Raw genomic sequence first — 17835 nt, 5'->3', positions numbered from 1 at the left:
GGAAATTAAGTGATTTGGCCACAGAGGATTAAAATGTCACCAATTGATACCATTTGTGAACACCTGTATGCATTTGCCTAAACCTGACCTGTTAATTGTGCACTGTGGAGGAAATGACTTGGGCACTTTGACTGGGGTAGGTCTGGAAATGCTTTTAAAGGACACCTTTGAGCAATTGATGGCACTTTTTCCTCAAACTGCCTTGGTATATTCAAATATATGCCAAAGACAGAAATGGAGGTGGTCGAACCAATTTTGTCCACAAATTGAGAAATTGAGGAAGCATGTAAACAAATCTGTTTCAGCTTACATGAGAGACCATGGAATGGGCTCCATCTACAACAATAACTTACGTTACTACATGCAAGATATCTACAGAGGAGATGGAGTTCACTTCTCAGATGAAGGGAACAGAATTTTCATTCTGAATTTAAAAATGTGCATTGGTACCTACTTTTAAGTACCTAAATGTACCATAAACCCAAAAGCTCTTCTCAGAGCTACCCTACATCTGATCACTCACAATTATTATTTTACTCTAACTTTTTTCACTAATTTTCAACAAAGTACGCTCCCCGGAGCGCTACCCGGTACGCGAACCGGAAGCTAACCGCGCGAAATTTTTTTAAAAAATGATTTTTTTTCACACATATGGGCCTCCTCAGCCACCCTCAGAAAACCTAGGGGGTCAAAATACGTCTACCGTGCCCCCTTCTACCCATTCTGAACATTATTTGCCCTCCATCTTCTATCTTAATTCGACCGAAACACAAAATGGTGGACTCCCGTAACGCTGCCGGTTCGCGTACCGGGGCGCTCACCGGGAAGCGCTCCAATAAAAAAGGTGGGAAAGTAATTTACAGAAGAAACCCTGGAGACACTTTCACCAAATATAGATTAGCTCATACTACATACCAATCCCTACCATTTTCACACATTTGTTTGGAATTCCATTTAGCCATTTAGCCTGTAGACCTCTCTAAATACCCTGAGGTAAATTACTTCACAAAACACATCTGAAGTGTTGGAATTGACAACCAATTAAAATGTTACTTTCATTTTCTACTTTTTTTACCTGACATTTGATTGGTTATGTACCTGAATATATATAAAAAAAAGAGAGAAAAACACAGCCATTTTGACTACTACTTCCTGAACTACATTGCAAGATCGTTTTCACTCACAACTTAAACTTGTTTTTAAAAGGTAAGATATTATTTTATAAATTTGAAAACATTTTCAGATAGTTATATACTATCCCTCTGTAAGAGTTAGACATTGAGAAAGGCTTGTTTATTATAGTTATGGATTGATTTAGGTTTCTGTGGTATTATTATGAATTTACATAGGCTTTCTCACAGGCACTTTTTAATAGTACTACTTCATGCCTCAAAAGTACCTGTCTGAACTTAAACCCAACAGTGCCCTATCTCTACTGATATATTTATTTTTTATTCAAATTTCAGCACAAAAATGCAAGGAGAACAGAACGTTTCCTTTGAAATTGTCCTAGACATGAACAATGAGGAAATAGTTGAACCCATTGACTTGGAATTCATGGATGAATCACGAGACCATGAACTTCTACAATGTGTAGAATCTGTGGATCATTTACTTCATTATGATGACGGTCAAATGTGGGAAGTTATGTTCACTCAACAAGAGGACATATCGGACAGTCAAATGTTAGACGTTCTATTAAATTTTGAAAAAGAATCAGAAAAATAAAATTATATTTAATATTAAAAAATTGTTTGAGTCTTTAATCATTTTTATACGTAATTCATAAACTAGTACCAAATTGATTATAATGTAAAGTCAGACTTATAGTATACTGTGCACAATTCCAAAAATAAATTTATATTTAATAATCATAAATACTGCTACTTAAATAACAAAAAAAACAAAAAAAAACCAACAAAAAGAACAATCAATAAACATACAATATTTCAAAATATCATAGTCTATCATTCTTTTTTCCTTATAGTACGCTCCCCGGACCACTTCCCGGTGCGCGTACCGGGCGCTACCCACGCAAAAAAAAAAAAAACTTTTTTTTTTTTGCCCCGCGGGGCCCTTTTAAAGCCTCCACATCAAACCTAGGGGGTCAGGGAGGATCTACTATGCCCCCTTATGGTCATTTCCCCCTTTGTTTTGGCCTCCTCTTGTCTCTCGATCCTACCGAGAGGCAAGATGGCGGCCACTCCAGACTGTTTAGAATGTTGACAGACACCGGAGAGCCAATCAGCTTCGCTTCGCGAAGTTCCGTTACGCGTCAAGTACGCGAACCGGGGCGCTGCCCGGAGCGCGCTTAAAGATATATATATTTTTTTGAACGTTAATTTCTCAAACTTTACTGGAGCACATATATTGAGACCTAGCAAAGGCACATCGGGCTAACAGTCCCTACAATTTTGCCAAGTTTGGTGGAAATCCATTCAGCCGTTCGGGCTAAAAGTGAGGCCAACCGCCCTATGGAAATTAACATGGGAAAAACGCGTTTTGGGACCCCCCTTTTTTCTCGGCCCCCCCTTGACGAAACCCCCCCAAATGTTCAGGGGCTGCTCAGAAACAAAATGTTCCATTTTCCTGAAAATTTCAGCCAATTCCGTCCACAAACGCCAAAGTTATTAGACATAGAATTTTCCAAAATCCCATAGAGAAAAAATCCTAACTATATATACCTACTGGCGACCGCCAGTAGGTAATATATATATATATATATATATATATATATATATATATATATATATATATATATATATATATATATATATATATATATATATATATATATATATATATATATATATATATATATCACGTACAATCCCTTCAAAGAAAAGATGAGAGGCCACAAGGGGAGTAAGGAACAGACAAGCCGTTTATTTCAGAAGTCCCAGCAATGGCGAATGCATTTCGGCATGATAGCCTTCTTCAGCGCCTTCCTCTGAAACGAACCATTCCCTAATGAGCTCGTCCTGTGTATAAATACCTGCAGGCACTGAGTTCCCTCCCCCTAATGCGTTCAGCACAGCAATGGCAGTCTGTGTTGGTTGTTACGGACTCCAAATCCCAGCATGCACAGTCTCGGCAAAATCAGGTAGCTGGTGTGGGGGAGTGGAAAAATGATGGATTAGTGCCCGCTGCAGGAGGGCGGGGTGGTCGAAGAACAACGAACATCACGGTGCCAGTCCTGTGTACCCTCTAGCTGCAGCAGCCAGTCCTCCAGGTATATATATATATATATGTTTATATATTTTTATGTTTAAAAAAGAAGCAGAGAACTCTGGGAAGTTACCAAGTTTAGGTGGAGAACAACTCATTTATAGCTCACCCTACAACACCAGCAACATTGTAAATGTACTCCTGTCAAATAACTGTTTTTCTAGCACAGTTGTTAAACATATGATTAGTACAGTGCCATCCAAGCCGAGCTAGAAAGGCACAAATGCAAATGCACACATATTTGTGTTATCAGTATTAATTACAACTATTTTTCCATTAATTAACAATTGTAAATTAAATTACATAAAGGTTCTGTTTATGTATCCTTTTTTCATTTTTACTTTTAAGTTATTGTTAATATATGTATTTTTATTTGAATTAATGACTGATTATTTATTGGTTATATATTTAAATGTACTTATACATTTATGTATATATATTTTCATTACTTGTTAAATCTATTTTTTTTCTACTTTGATATGTCAAATAAATTACTTTGAATGTCGTACATATATTATTGTTTCGATAATATTACCTTTATTTGATGATAATGTTTTATTTATTTTTTTATTATTTTTTTTAATGTCACAAACAACAAATGAGAAAACAACCAAACATACATAACATAAGCAATAATAGAACCAACAAGAGTATCACAAATTGTACAATCATTAAAAAAGAAAATTCCACGTATCTCGAATAAGATAGTCAAATAGTAATCTAAATAAGTGAAATCTAAATCAAAATCATGGCCACTTAAAATAGATAAGAAAAAATTGTACGTACAAATGCAATAATAAATGAGACCAGCGCAAATTAAAAATTTAGAAAGTATGGAGAGAAAAAGAAAAAAGAGGAAAAGAAGGCTTAGAACAAGCAACAGCAATTACTCCCATTGCAAACTTGCCCACACCTTCCAGAATTTGACCCTAGAGCGTACACCTCACGCTTTTGCTAATGCTAGTTCCATTTCATAAACTCCCCTGAGCAGTAACCAAAAATCACGAATCTTAGGATTCGCTGCCTCAATCCAGGCCCTGGCAATGCAGAGCCATGCAGCAATAATAATAACAATTGAGACTAGTGATTTAGGTAAATTACCTGACTCGGTGACCACACCCAGAATTATTTCTCTTTCCTTTAGCTGCATTGATGTACCTGACAACCTACTCAACACCGAGGCAATCTCCAACCAGAATGTATTTAAACATGGACATGAGAAAAACATGTGTCTAAGATCCGCAGCATACAAGTTGCACTTTGGGCAGAAAGATTTCAAAGAGCCCTGGGAGTTTGCCCATTTTGAAATATTCTGCAGAGTATAATATAGCATAAACATAATACGGTGCGGGTGCAACTTTAGATTGATTGAGGAAACAGCAGAATTAATTGTAACCAAGGACTCATGAAAATCTTCCATGGTAATTCCAGTTAAAAACATCTGGTTAATTTTAGCTACCTTCATCACGCCATCATCCTTCGTTTCTTGCATAAAACACTGATAGGCTTTACCAATCTGGCCCTGGGCAGAAGTGTGAAAAATAGCCCTAAGTACAGCAGTAGTATCGGGGAGAGCATACAAACCCTTCTCTTGCAGAAAATAGTTTCTAATTTTCAGATACTTAAAAAATGAGTTCTGTAGTATCCCAAACTCATTTTTTAAGGAAGCAAATTACCTAAAGCCCCCTTCATCATAAATCTGCCCCAGGCGAATTATTCGAGCATGTTGCCACTTTCTGAAGACGGTGTCCGAAAAAATTCCCGGGAACCTAGGGTCATCCCATAAATAAGTAAATTTGTGTAAGTCAGGCAAAGAATACGTTTTACAGATATCTTGCCATATATTATAAATATGCCTAGCTACCTTGAAGCAAACTCTCTTGAAATAGTTTGGGTCTGACATATAGTATAACAAAAAACCACTGTTAAGACTGATTGTAAGCTGATACGCTAACCAGGTTTTGCCTACCGGTGGTCCAAAGAGTACACTCTGAATACGATTAAGGAAGGCAGCCCAAAAGTAGGTTTTGAAGTCGGGAAGCTGAAAACCACCTTGCATAAGTCAACTTAATATATCTGAGAGCTCTCCTTGCTTTGCGATAGCCCCATATAAAGCTACCAATAACAGAATCAAGTCACTTAAAAAAAGAATTTGGGACCCTTAATGGAATTGAGTGAAATAAACAAAGAAATTTGGGCAGGATATTCATTTTTTTTATGTTGCATCCCCCAATTATAGTCAGCGGCAGCCTCTGCCATCTACGCAGATCTACAGTGATTTGTCCGAGTAGACGTTCATAGTTCAGTGACATAAAGTAATTTATACATCTACTGAGACGAATTCCGAGATAGGCAGCTGTAGTAGTAACACCAAGCTGCGCTACAGGAGATGCAGGAACGTAATTAAGAATGGTCTGCGTTTTGTTAAGATTAAGCTTATAGCCAGAGAGGGAGCCAAAACATTGCGCCTCTTGTATGATTGTTATGTTAATGTTATGTTATTAACTATTTCTAGAGCGCACATACACCCGTAGGTTTCTTGGCGCTATTTTCAAGGAGACAGAAGTACAATTCTTATGCGTAGGCCTGCTTAAAGAGCCATGTTTTCAGAAGCTTTCTCAAGCCCAGAAGATTGTCACAATTCCTAAGTGACAAAGGGAGAGAATTCCAAAGGATAGCCGCTAGGTAACAGAAGCATCTGCCTCCTTGCCTTTTTTTGTTAAACGAAGGGGTGGTGGCCAGGCTGAGATGGGCAGACCGTAAGCTGCGCGGAGGCTTATAGTAGGTTATCATATTTCTTATGAATTTAGGACCATTGCCATGTAGGGCTTTAAAAGCCGTACATCCTGTCTTAAAGGCGATCCTTTGGGCCATTGGCAACCAGTGTAATTTCTCCATGCCATGCCTTGCTGACTGCCATTTAGGTTGTTTCCAAATCAGTCTGGCCGCCTGATTTTGGGCCATCTGGAGTCGTTTTAAAAGTCCCACTGGGAGACCAAGATACAGGGCATTTGAAAAGTCCAGTCGAGAGAGTACGAGAGCTATTACCACTTGCACAAGTGCTGAGTGGGTCAGTAGGTGAGCAATTTTCCTGATTTTTCTAAATTGGAAGAAGCTGGAGGATACCACCGCTCCCACCTGTCCATTAAGTGAAAGGTCAGCACTGTTAATCACACCCAAGCTTTTAACCGAATTGGACACCGTAAGAGGAGAGCCCATATCGGTTGGCCAGATGTGACGGCCCCAGCTAAGCTCACTCTTCCCGGGCAATACTAGTTCTGTTGTGCCCGGGTTGAGTTTAAGATGGTTTAGGTCCATCCAGTGCTGTATATGTAACATTGTTGTCTGAAACTCAGCAACAGAGTCCGGGGAAATCAAGGGGATTATCAACTGTAAGTCATCAGCGTAATTAAAGATGGTAATTTTACGGTCCTTTAGAGAGTGTAACAAGGGTCGGAGGTAGAGATTGAATAAGAGTGGTGAGAGCGATGAACCCTGCGGCACCACGCAAAAGGAAGATATTCTTGGGGCTGTAAATGTTCCAAGTCTCACGGATTGTGTCCGATTGGTAATGAAGGACACCATCCATCTGAGAGCAGGACCCCTGAGGCCGGCCTGTTCGACACGGTTTAACAGTATGTTATAGTCTACCGTGTCGAACGCGGCCGACAAGTCAAGGAGTACCAGAGCCTGATGGATGCCCTTGTCTGCATTAATTCTTAGTGTGTCCTGGACTGCAAGACTCACAGACTCCGTAGAGTGTGATGGACGAAAGCCGGCTTGGTTCGGTTCCAGATAACCTGAGAGTTCAATGAAGTTCGAGATACATCTAGACACGTGGGCCTCGAGTAATTTAGACAGAAAAGGGAGAAGGGAGATAGGCCTGTAGTTGGTCAAATCTAAGGGGTCTGCCCCAAGTTTTTTTATAAGTGGAACGATCGTGGCGTTTTTAAAGTTGCTAGGGACTTTGCCTTGTGAGAGAGAATTGTTCAGGAATGGAAGAATGGTTGTTGGAAGGCCAGACAAATCTCTTTCAAGATATAAGGTGGGCAAATATCGTTTGGTGACACGGTTTTGACACGGGCAAGGAGCTCCGATAGAATTTTTGAGTCAATAGTGGGGAGGGCATCGAGAATTTGGGGATTATTGTAGATGTCATCTATGAATTCCACACTAGCCGGACAACGGATGCTCCTTTTTATAGTGGAAACTTTCTCTATAAAGAACTCATTAAGTGAGTTACAGAGTTCTTCAGTGGGGACTTGGATGGGGGCGGTTCTCTCACTATTACATAGGTCATTAACTATGTTAAAGATGTCCTTTGATTTATTTTGAGAATTTAGTATTTTACTTGAGAAGAAGTCAGCTTTACTTTTTAGAATAGTTTTTAGGTAGTTTCTACGGGCTGTGACAAACTCCTCCTTATCTTGTGGGGTGTATTTAGCTCTCCATTTCCTTTCCTTCTGGCATAAATCAAGTTTTAATTTCTTCAGGTCAGAAGTGAACCATTTGTGAGCATCCCCACCACGTGTACGAGTGAATTTCACTAGGGGTGCATGAATGTCTGTGGCCGCTAATAACCAATCCGTAATTTTTCCTTCCATGGTGTCTACATCCTTGAATCAATCGCTACTTCAGGTCCAGAAGTAAATACCGCAATGTCATCTGCATAGGCAGTAATTTTTAAAGATATGCCATTAAAGCAGACAGGAGAGATAGAATTGTTATGGAGAAGATGCCTAATATAGGGGTCAATATAAAGGGCGAATAATAATGGGGAAAGAGGGCAACGCTGATGGGTGCCCCGCTGGATGTTGACTTTCCCAGATGTACAGCCATTCAACTTGATAGCTGCCACCGGATTATGAAACAGTTGCTGGACCACCGAGATGAACCTCCGACCAAGGCCAAATGATTGCATAGTGCTCCATAAAACCCCCCAAACGACCTGGTCGAAGGCCTTCTAGGCATCCAGCATTATCATGCCAATCCGCTCCTTTAGTTGACCAGCTAAGTCAAAAGCTGCGTAGGATGTATTTATATGCGCCACCGTGTCCCTACCTGGTACAAAACCATGTTGTTCTTCTGAAACCAATAGGCGCATACACGGGGCTAGACGAGAAGCGAGCAGTTTCAAAAATATGTTAGCATCTGAATTAATAAGAGAAATAGGCCGATATGACCCCATCTCCTCCACCGGTCTATCCTTTTTGGGGAAAACCATGAAATTAGTTTTGTTCCAGGCAGGGGGAGCGTCTCCTCCATCCAATATGACGTTGAACAATTCGAGAAGAACTCGTGACAATAATTTCTTAAAATTTGTATAAAACTCTAGCGCTATGGTGTCCTCTCCGACCGCCTTACCATTGGGGAGAGCCCCCAGGGCCAGCTCAAGTTCCTCAATGTCAACCAAGGTCTCTAGACACTCCGATTGAGATATATCCAAAATAGGAAGAACACTCTCTTGCAAATACCGCCCTAGAGCTTGTTGATTATATAATCTGGTTTCCTCATATAAGATGCCATAAAATTTCCTTAATTCCTCTGCTATATCTTCAGATTTTGTATAGTTATTAGAATCCACACCCTTAATAAGCTTGATGTGCGAATTTGCCCGCTGATCAGCAAGTTGATAGGTCAGCATTCTTCCTACCCTTTCTCTATATTCGTATTGCTTTATTCTATATTTTAGGAAATTATTAGCCACTTTATCTTTAAGCTTCCTCTGAAGTTTGGCTTTGGTCTCAATAATCTGGGCATAGATCTCTTGCTCCCCACTATCTTTAGATGCTAATGCAGCTGCATGTTGCTGCTCTAATTGCATAAGCCAATTCTGTTCATTGGCACTTTGGATGTTATATTGTCTATTCTGTTTTACTATATACTGAAGAGTTGCCCCTCTCACCCCTTCTTTTAAACAGTCCCAACCCATAGCCATGAATGAAGAGTGAAGGTTGATCAGAATGAATTCCTCTAAAACAAAATGCATATAAGCGACATTGTCCTGATTATTTAGCAAATGTCGAGGGAATGAAAACTCCTTTGCTTGGTATGATCTAGACCCTACCAAAGTTACATTAATCATAATAGGGTTGTGATCCGAGGTTATTTTTGGACAGATGATCATTGTTGCATTGACCAACAACCCGTAATTCATGCAAATCATATCAATCCAAGAATATTGTTTGTACGGATGGGAGTAAAATGTAAACCCCGGTAGTAATGGGTATAAGGTACGCCAGGCATCATCTAATTGATGGATATGCATTAAATCAAGCATACTGGCCCTTACCTTGACCATTCTGGCCCTTGAACGTGTATTAGTAGTATTGATTTTTTATCCTTAATAAAATTAAAACCACCCATTACAATACGTTTGCTCTCCCAATCTAAAAGTAAGGAAGGGAAAGGAAGATGGCGCATGTGTGCCGCCGCTGAAGGACGCTCAGCTGCTCCTCGCCGCATTCCCGGCAGTCTGCCGTGATGCTCTCCTGAGAGCCCCGCTCCCAGCGCAGCAGGACTAGGTGTTTGATCACCGCTGCGAAAGTCACGAAGAGCGGGGGAGAGAATGCGGAGGAAGGCTTTGCGCTTATCCTCGGCTCCCGTCTGAAAAAACAAAAAATTGCGAGGAGAGGTTATGAAGCTGCCTTTCCCTTTCAGTGATGTCGCTTCGATAAGGATTGGTGGAACACAGTAGTTATTGCCCCCTGCTCTGATTCCTCTGACTCCTGGTGTCTGGCTCCGGGTTCCAGTCTCCGCATTTTGTGTGTGCCGGGTTGCTGGCGGGCTGAGCGTTCAAAGAAACAGTAACAGTAACACCAGCTAACAGATTCATGGTGCGTTTGGGGCGTTTTGGGCTTTCAGATTTTCAGTGACAATATTACTTTTTGGCTGGTTCTTTTGCCTATTTTCTATGGATGTGCCGTTTTACTGATGTTAATATTCTGCTCCGCTCTGCTCGAACGGCTAGGTGGACTACAACTAGGTGGGAGCTTCAAAAACTGGCTTGGTGCAGCCAGTCAAAATCCTGCTCAAAGTAATAGCTGTTTTTTTGGATTTAGGGGCGAGCAGCGAAGCCATGTAAAAGTGGCATTGACGCCGGGGGCCTCATTTGAAGCAGGGGAAGAGTATAAAAAAACACAGGGAGAGATGGCTCCACCACGCGCAACCAGAAGAGGGCGCGCTGGGGTTCAAGCAGAAAATTTGACAACCACAGGAGCAGGAACTGAACGTATGAATGGAGAGACTGTGTTGCGAGATAATTCTTCTTCAGATAACAGATTAATGTTGGAAAAAACTTTAACAAGTAATAGCGCTTGCAGCTCTCAAGTCGACACGCAGGTGGGGAAGCCCATTTTGAAACTTCTGCGCTCTGGAAAAGCGACAGCGCTCCTTCGCTCCTGTGGGTCTGAATCTGCTGTTCCCCTCGCTCAGATGGCAGAAGCCTTAAATGCAGCAGTAAATGATGGATGGGGGAATATGGAGGATTGTGATTGCAGAGTGGATATGTCTCCTAGCACTCTTGCCTCTCACCTCCCTCCAGGGGGTATATGCGTAGTAGCATCTGCTAGTGAGACTGGTAATATTTCCCCTGGTTCAGTAGGTCTGCAAATTGAAAGTTCAAATGCCAAAGGCCTCAGCTGCCTGTTGAGCAATATAGCACAGGACAGTAGTCCAAATAGGCATGATCTTTGCCTCACACAGAGCCTTGGAGACGGAGCCAGTGAAATTGAGGAGCAGATAAGCGTTATGACAGGGGTAGGGAATGTTACTAACATGGAGTTAGTAAAAGCCCAATTCCCAGTGAATCCGGATCCTGGCAGTAACAGCCTGGGAGGCAATGCCCAGGAGGGAGGGATAACTCTGAAAGGAAAGGATAAAGGGCCCAAGATCATTCAGAATATGAAAGGTGGAAGAGGGCGTGAAGGGGCTGGCAATACTGTGCAGATCCACGATGCACTTGGTCGATTAAAGGGTGCAACTAGTTCTTCTAAAACCACGCCAGGAATAAGCCCTCTGCGCAAATGGGTCTCATCTAATGGAGAAGTACGATCCATTATATCAAGACTCTCATCCGCAGGGTCACAGGGGGATGGTGTTGCCCCTACCCCCTCAAAGGGAGGTGCTGATTCAAATGGTAGTTTGAAAAATGCAGTAACTGTGGCACAGCAAGGTACTTATAATCTTTCGTCTAGAGATACCAGCCCAAGAAATGTGGATCTGCCAATATCTTCAGCAATAGACTCCGTGCACTGCCAAGGTCAAAAGGAGGTTGGTGGGATACCCTCTCACTCAAAGGAGGCTAGAAGTATCAGACATAACAGCTCTTTAACATTATTCGGCTCCTTTTCCTCCCCCCCTATGTTGCATGAATCTAGTGCAGTGGAAATAGGACCTAATGCTTGTCAGAACTATCCGAGTAGGAGGAGTGAGGGGGGCGATGGGGGTGAGCCCTCTCTCTCCGGCATCATGCATGCTCTCGTTGCTCATAGAGTGGAAGCGCAGGCATATTATCAACAGGCTAGGGCGGACTCTAGTGAAATAAAAAGAGCTCTGTCTGAAGTTACCAGCAAGTTCCAGCATTTGTCGGTGGAGGTCTCCGATTTACAGGAGCGAGTGGCAGGTGTGGAACAGATTAAATCTCATACTGTCAAGGTGGTTACTGCACAGGAGTCACAACTCGCTTCAATGCAACTCAAAATTGACGACTTGGAAAATCGCCAGCGCCGCCATAACTTGAGGATTTTTGGAATACCAGAGGGGAAAGAAGGCACCGATCCTCGGGCTTTTGTGGTGGATCTTTTACAGAAGGCATTTCCAGACCTGGAGGCTTGGGACATGGACACGCCGGTCCAAAGAGCACATCGGCTCCCACTTTTTCTGTCACCTAATATGCAAGTTAAAAAAATTGCTCTTGTCCAATGTTGGTCTACTTTGGTAACTTTCTGCTTCGTCAGGCTATCTTTTTTAAAGCTCCGCCAACGGCCCATGTTCAGGTAGATGCTATGGTGATTTTCGTCAGATCTAATCTGTGCAAATCGTCAATGGATAAGAGATGGCAAATACGACAACTTATGGATTCGTTTAAGTCTGTCTGTTCTCAGGTTTTTTTGTTTTTTTGCAGGAACCTGCCCGGCTTATAGTTGTTAAGGATGGCCGCTCCTATTTTTTTGTTAATGAGCAGGAGGCTAAAAAAGGTTTGGCCAGTTGGCAAACTTCCCGTGACTAATGATTAGCCAAAAGACTTGGCCTATTTTGAACTGTCTGTCCGGATGAGGGGGTCAGAGGTAATGGGGTAGGAAGCATGGTGGTAAAGCTATAATTTTGTAATAGGTTAAAGGCTTATCATGTCAGTCCTAAATTACAAAGATTTTAGAAGATAAATGTAGTTTAGTTGCTGGGGTGGTGGTCAAGGGGGAGTATTGTGTGTGGGTTTGTCTGGGGACTCCTGGGGCTCCTGTGGAGGGGCGGTTGGGCTGTCCTTCATTTGCTGTCATCTAGGACAGCTTCCGGGGAGTGATTCCTTTTTCAAGAAACAAGGTGGGGGGTACAGGGGGGCCTATGAGGGGTCAGGTGTAAGGGGGGGTTAAATAGTCACATTTTGCAAATAACACAGGTAAATTCTGGAAATAAAAATGAGCTCTTGTCATGCAGGAAAATGGATATTTGGTTTTGGTTAGAATATCAAGTGGTCAATTTTATTTTGTATAATGTCTAGAATCAAGATTATGAGTTGGAATGTTTGTGGGCTCAACACAGCCGGTAAAAGGCGTTTGGTCGCGGAAGAACTTAAAGGATTCAAGCCTCAAATATTGGGGCTGGCTGAACCTATATCACATATAAGGATAGAAAGTTATTTAAACAACTAGGGTATGATTTGGTTATTTGTTCTTCACAGACAGTATCTTTAAGGGGTGTTGCGATATTGAAAGATAAGTATTCGAAAATGACTGTACTTAGAACTTTGGCAGATAGTCGGGGGAGGTGGGCAATCACGCAGCTTCCCTTCCTGGGAAAAAAGATCACAGTCTGTATGGTATATGGTCCTAATATTGATTGCCCTGAGGTTGTTTCTTTTTTGAATTTGATGATAATTTGTATCATTCTTTTTGAGACTTTTGGTAGTTTTTATAAAGTAAACTTGATATTTTTGTAGATCATACTTTTGAGACAATATTGTGGTGTCACAATATTGTTGTTTACAATATTCCGTCCTTCATCCCCTTGAATGTTAATTTCTTGTGTATGTTTGCGTGCATGTGTGTATGAATATAACCATTTACCGTCTATTGGAGCAGTGCATATTGATGATCCATTTTGCTGATTTTTTTAGTGACAGTGTTATTGTATGAGAACACAAATCATCGATGCATTCGACAGGAAGTTTATGTTCTCCCCCAATTGTTCTAAATATATGGAGGTTGGTGTTTGTTTTGTGCCATCACTTACTGGAAATAAATGCTATTCTGCAATATGGCACTATTGTATTTACAGTTTTATATGATGTGATATCTGTCAAATGCTTGATTTTGAAACCAATAAAATGTGTTCTCAAATGTGTTCTCTTTGATCTCTTATTATTCACTTGTTACTTTCTACAGAACTACACATTCCTCAATACTAGAAAAGTTCAGCACCACCTGAATTATTCACTGGTGGAATAGAATTTGGAGTGAATATATTTAAGGAGAAATGTAAGCCTCGATTTGAGGCAATATGTACTTCATCAAGAGGCCGTGCTAGGCCATACTACTCAAGCTTCCTTACAGTTCATTTGTATTTGTAAAATCTTCTTGAATCATTTACCCATATTTGTTTAGAACACATGGCCTGGGATCCCTTTGTGCATCCTTCTTTTATCTTTGACAGCTGATATTGAAAATGCTTGTCTGCTTAATTCTAGGATAGCTGGTATCTTATACAGTATTGGACTTACTCCATTGCCTCTTCTAGTCGTCCCTTCCAATTTGCACCACTAATCCTTCGATATAGATGCAATATAGCAAACGAGTGAAGAAAGTCTCTGCATATGTGTGTCTATTGTGTTTCTCTCTAAATAAACTCTATCAAACATATAGACAACAAAACAGAACATATGGTACAACTGCGCATTCAAGATTAGAAAATCCTCGTATAACATCTCGCTTGAGGATACCACATTTAAAATTGCCAAATTAAAAAAGCACTCATATTTTTTTTCATACCACTGAAGATCAAGCAAACATGCAGCTACACATGCACTTGACGTATATGCCTTTTTCCCATCTAAATAAGTATGCAACTTGTTAACACTTCATCATTTGAGCTGTGGTTTGGCTGTGGAACATGCTAAGTGCTTTTACATCAGTACCAGCTGTTCAAAACACATGCCTCACCAGTTGGCAAGCCCTCTAAATTAAATAGGTTTTGATATGCTAATGCTTAAACAATCGCAATATGATGCCCACAAAAGTTTGAAATGGTGGCCAACAAAGATTTGAATGACACACAATGTAAGTAACCAATGCATTTCCGCAGCCAACTCTTAAAGAATGTTCACCCACGAGGAAACGAGTCAGAAGATCCAAGGAGGAAGAATTTCGCAAGCATAACTTTTGTTTAATGCCAAATAGAAAACGCTCATTTTTTTGCTAATATGTGTCAAGCTTTTTATTAAGTAGATGGCAGACAAAGTATTTACATAGAACGCTCAACGGTGGGCACAATTGTCTATTTTAGTCATTTACAATGAATGTCATCATAATAACTGTATTCAGAATCTTTTATCGATCCATAAAAGTACATAAGATAATGTCCTTCTACAATTGGCCATGTGCTATGTCCCTATGTGTCCATATCCAGCAATACCAATGCTTTCGCATTTTCAGAGGTGACTGCTTATTGGTCACAAGATTATGGACATATCTTTTCAGACAATATTTCTATTTTCAAAAAAAACTTCCGACATCTTCATCCAAAACTCTTAGCTTTCAATACCTTACTTCCTATCTCCAACAACATACACATGTACTGAATTCCATTGCCACTTGTTCAGACGTGCATACATGTTTTATAAACCCTGCCTAGTTTATGTTTATGTAAAACAATGTATCCTAATCCTCAGATTGCTAGCATTGTAATGGTGTGGATGAGCTGGGGAATGGTTTTTAACCCGTGTTATTTTTACGGTTCAAAGAATGAACCGAAATAAACCTGAGTTTAACTGTGACTTTGAGAGTTGCGAACGCATACAAACAGTCATTTCGTTCGGCATGGGACCAGAGAATGTATGAGTGGGTTTACCAACCTTCCCTGCATAACGCTGATTGCAACTGTTACTCTGACAGTGTCGTTTAGGACGTATTAGTAAAATCAGATACTGAAGGCAGGTGTGTAAAAACGAGGTTCACAAAACGACTGTGTATGTTTTCATTATTCCTTTAGCGCTGAGTAAAATTAGGGGCCTTATTTGTAAAAACTGTCTCATCGCTGCGTGAAAACAGCGATGTGACAGTTTTCACTGCACCCTCCTTGCGACATGATCGATGCTTCCTATTTACAGTATGGCGCATCATGTCACAAGGAGTTACAGATACGTCAGTATTTCTGACGTATCTGCAGGCGCAGTAATGGCACCTGGCTGGAGTGTGTCACAAAAGTGACACAACTCCAGCAATGTGACCTTTCACACGGGGCAAGCCCCATGTCAAAGGGCCTGCTTCAGTCTAATCTGATAGATTTCACTGCTCCACTTCTACGAGGCTTTTTAAATGGGAACACTCACCCTGCATACATTATACCTGGTATATTGTACTTAGGGCTTTACAAAGTAACGCATATCCTGAGATGCGTCACTTTGTAAATAGGGCGTCACATGGCGCATTTGTTTATGATGCCGGTGAGTCAAAAAAAGTGACACAACGATGGCGCATAAATAAGGCCCTCGATGTGTGTCCTTTAGGATAAGAAATGGGCAATCTGGTTCCACTTGCAAACGTTCACTTTAATTAAGGAGCTGATTAGGATGGCCCTAAATGGGACCACCCGACAGGCTGTCGGCGGTCCTGACAGAAGCATTACGATGCGAACTCCACCACGGCAGTCACAATGCCTATCTTTTGCATTGCAGGAGGTGCTGCTGGCTGCAGCACACACCACAATGCAAAAAGGGGATACATTACATATCCCTGCACTATGTAGAAGGCACCCACAGCTCTATAGGCCCCCAAAGTCCCTTTCCGCCAGCCTTTTCATGGCGGGTTACCCACCATGAAAAGGTTGGTGGAAAGGTACCTCATACTCCCTGCGGTAGTGCCTGGCAGGCACCACCACCTTTTTAGGGATTGGATGTCCCTCCAACTCACCGGCGGGCTCAAGGAGCCCGTTCGATGCTCGGCGGTTTGTCTTTCTGACTGCCAACCATCAGCCCGCCATGGAAATATGGCAGACAGATGACATGGTTCCAATGGGAGTGGGACCGCCACCAATGGGCTTTCGGTGGGGGTCTTACCATCATCATAACGGCACCTAAATTCCTTACAAACCTTAGCAATACATGTTCTTAGTATCCTCACACGGTACGCACATCCTATGGTAATACAAACGATTCCCAGCTTGTACTTCAGACGGAAGTAGTGTTGAGTTTTGTGAATAGAATTGCTGGTGAGACTCAAAAAATTATTCATGTCACCCAGTGCACGTTAATAAAAAAAAAACAGAACTCATAAACCAATTGTACTGCCGTTCATGGGTTAGAAGTGAAAACCAAGGCCCAGTCGTCACACATCTGCAGAAATAAAAATAAAACATAACACTGAACACTGGAAAAATGATTAAGAGTAGACTCATTTTTAACCATTAGTCTCATATTATCACAGGCTGGTGAATGACACCATGTTAATTCCATCAAGGTAGAAGAAGAGTGTAGAGATCATCATCAACTGCTATATGTAAAGCTATATAGAGATATTTGTATAGTGCAAACACAATTGAGAAGCAAAGGGGCACTGAGCTTTGGGCGACAGCCAAGTATGCAAATAAGGAGAATTTACAGTAAGATCGGAAAACCTAGGTTCTTATGGCGTAAGGTAGGAGTGATCTTGGAAGAGATCAGTCTTTAAATTCGTTTTTAATCATTAGAGTGTAGGAGCAGTACTGTGTACCTAGCCAAGAAAGCCTGGTGCTGCTCAGAAGTTCACCATTTGTTTTTATTTCACAATATACTGGGGTTACCGCCTCATATGTCAACAACTACCTGCACTGTGCCATGAATTTCCCTTTATCCCATGAATTACATACAACACACTGATGCCAAAGGGTTACCCATATGCCAAAACCTATTTGTAGTATGTCTTGGCCAGTTTTTTCTCATGTTTACCCATGTCTTTCCCCAATATGCCATGGTTGTTCCCTCCAACACTAAGAATTACCTCCAGTGTGTGTACCACTGCATTTGTTACAGGTGTCTAATTTGCCAAGAATTACCTGTAGCATCCCAGTGCCAGCTTTTTGCCATGAGTACACCTTATGCCAAGAATTTCCTCTAATATTCTGGCAGCATGTTTCAATTGGTGCATTTTATGCTATTGATTGCCTCCAAAATGCCAGTACCAGCATTTCGACATGTGT

Source organism: Lissotriton helveticus, chromosome 2_1, assembly GCF_964261635.1.
Source record: "Lissotriton helveticus chromosome 2_1, aLisHel1.1, whole genome shotgun sequence".
In the NCBI taxonomy this organism is placed as follows: domain Eukaryota; kingdom Metazoa; phylum Chordata; class Amphibia; order Caudata; family Salamandridae; genus Lissotriton; species Lissotriton helveticus.
This window is presented reverse-complemented; position numbering follows the sequence as displayed.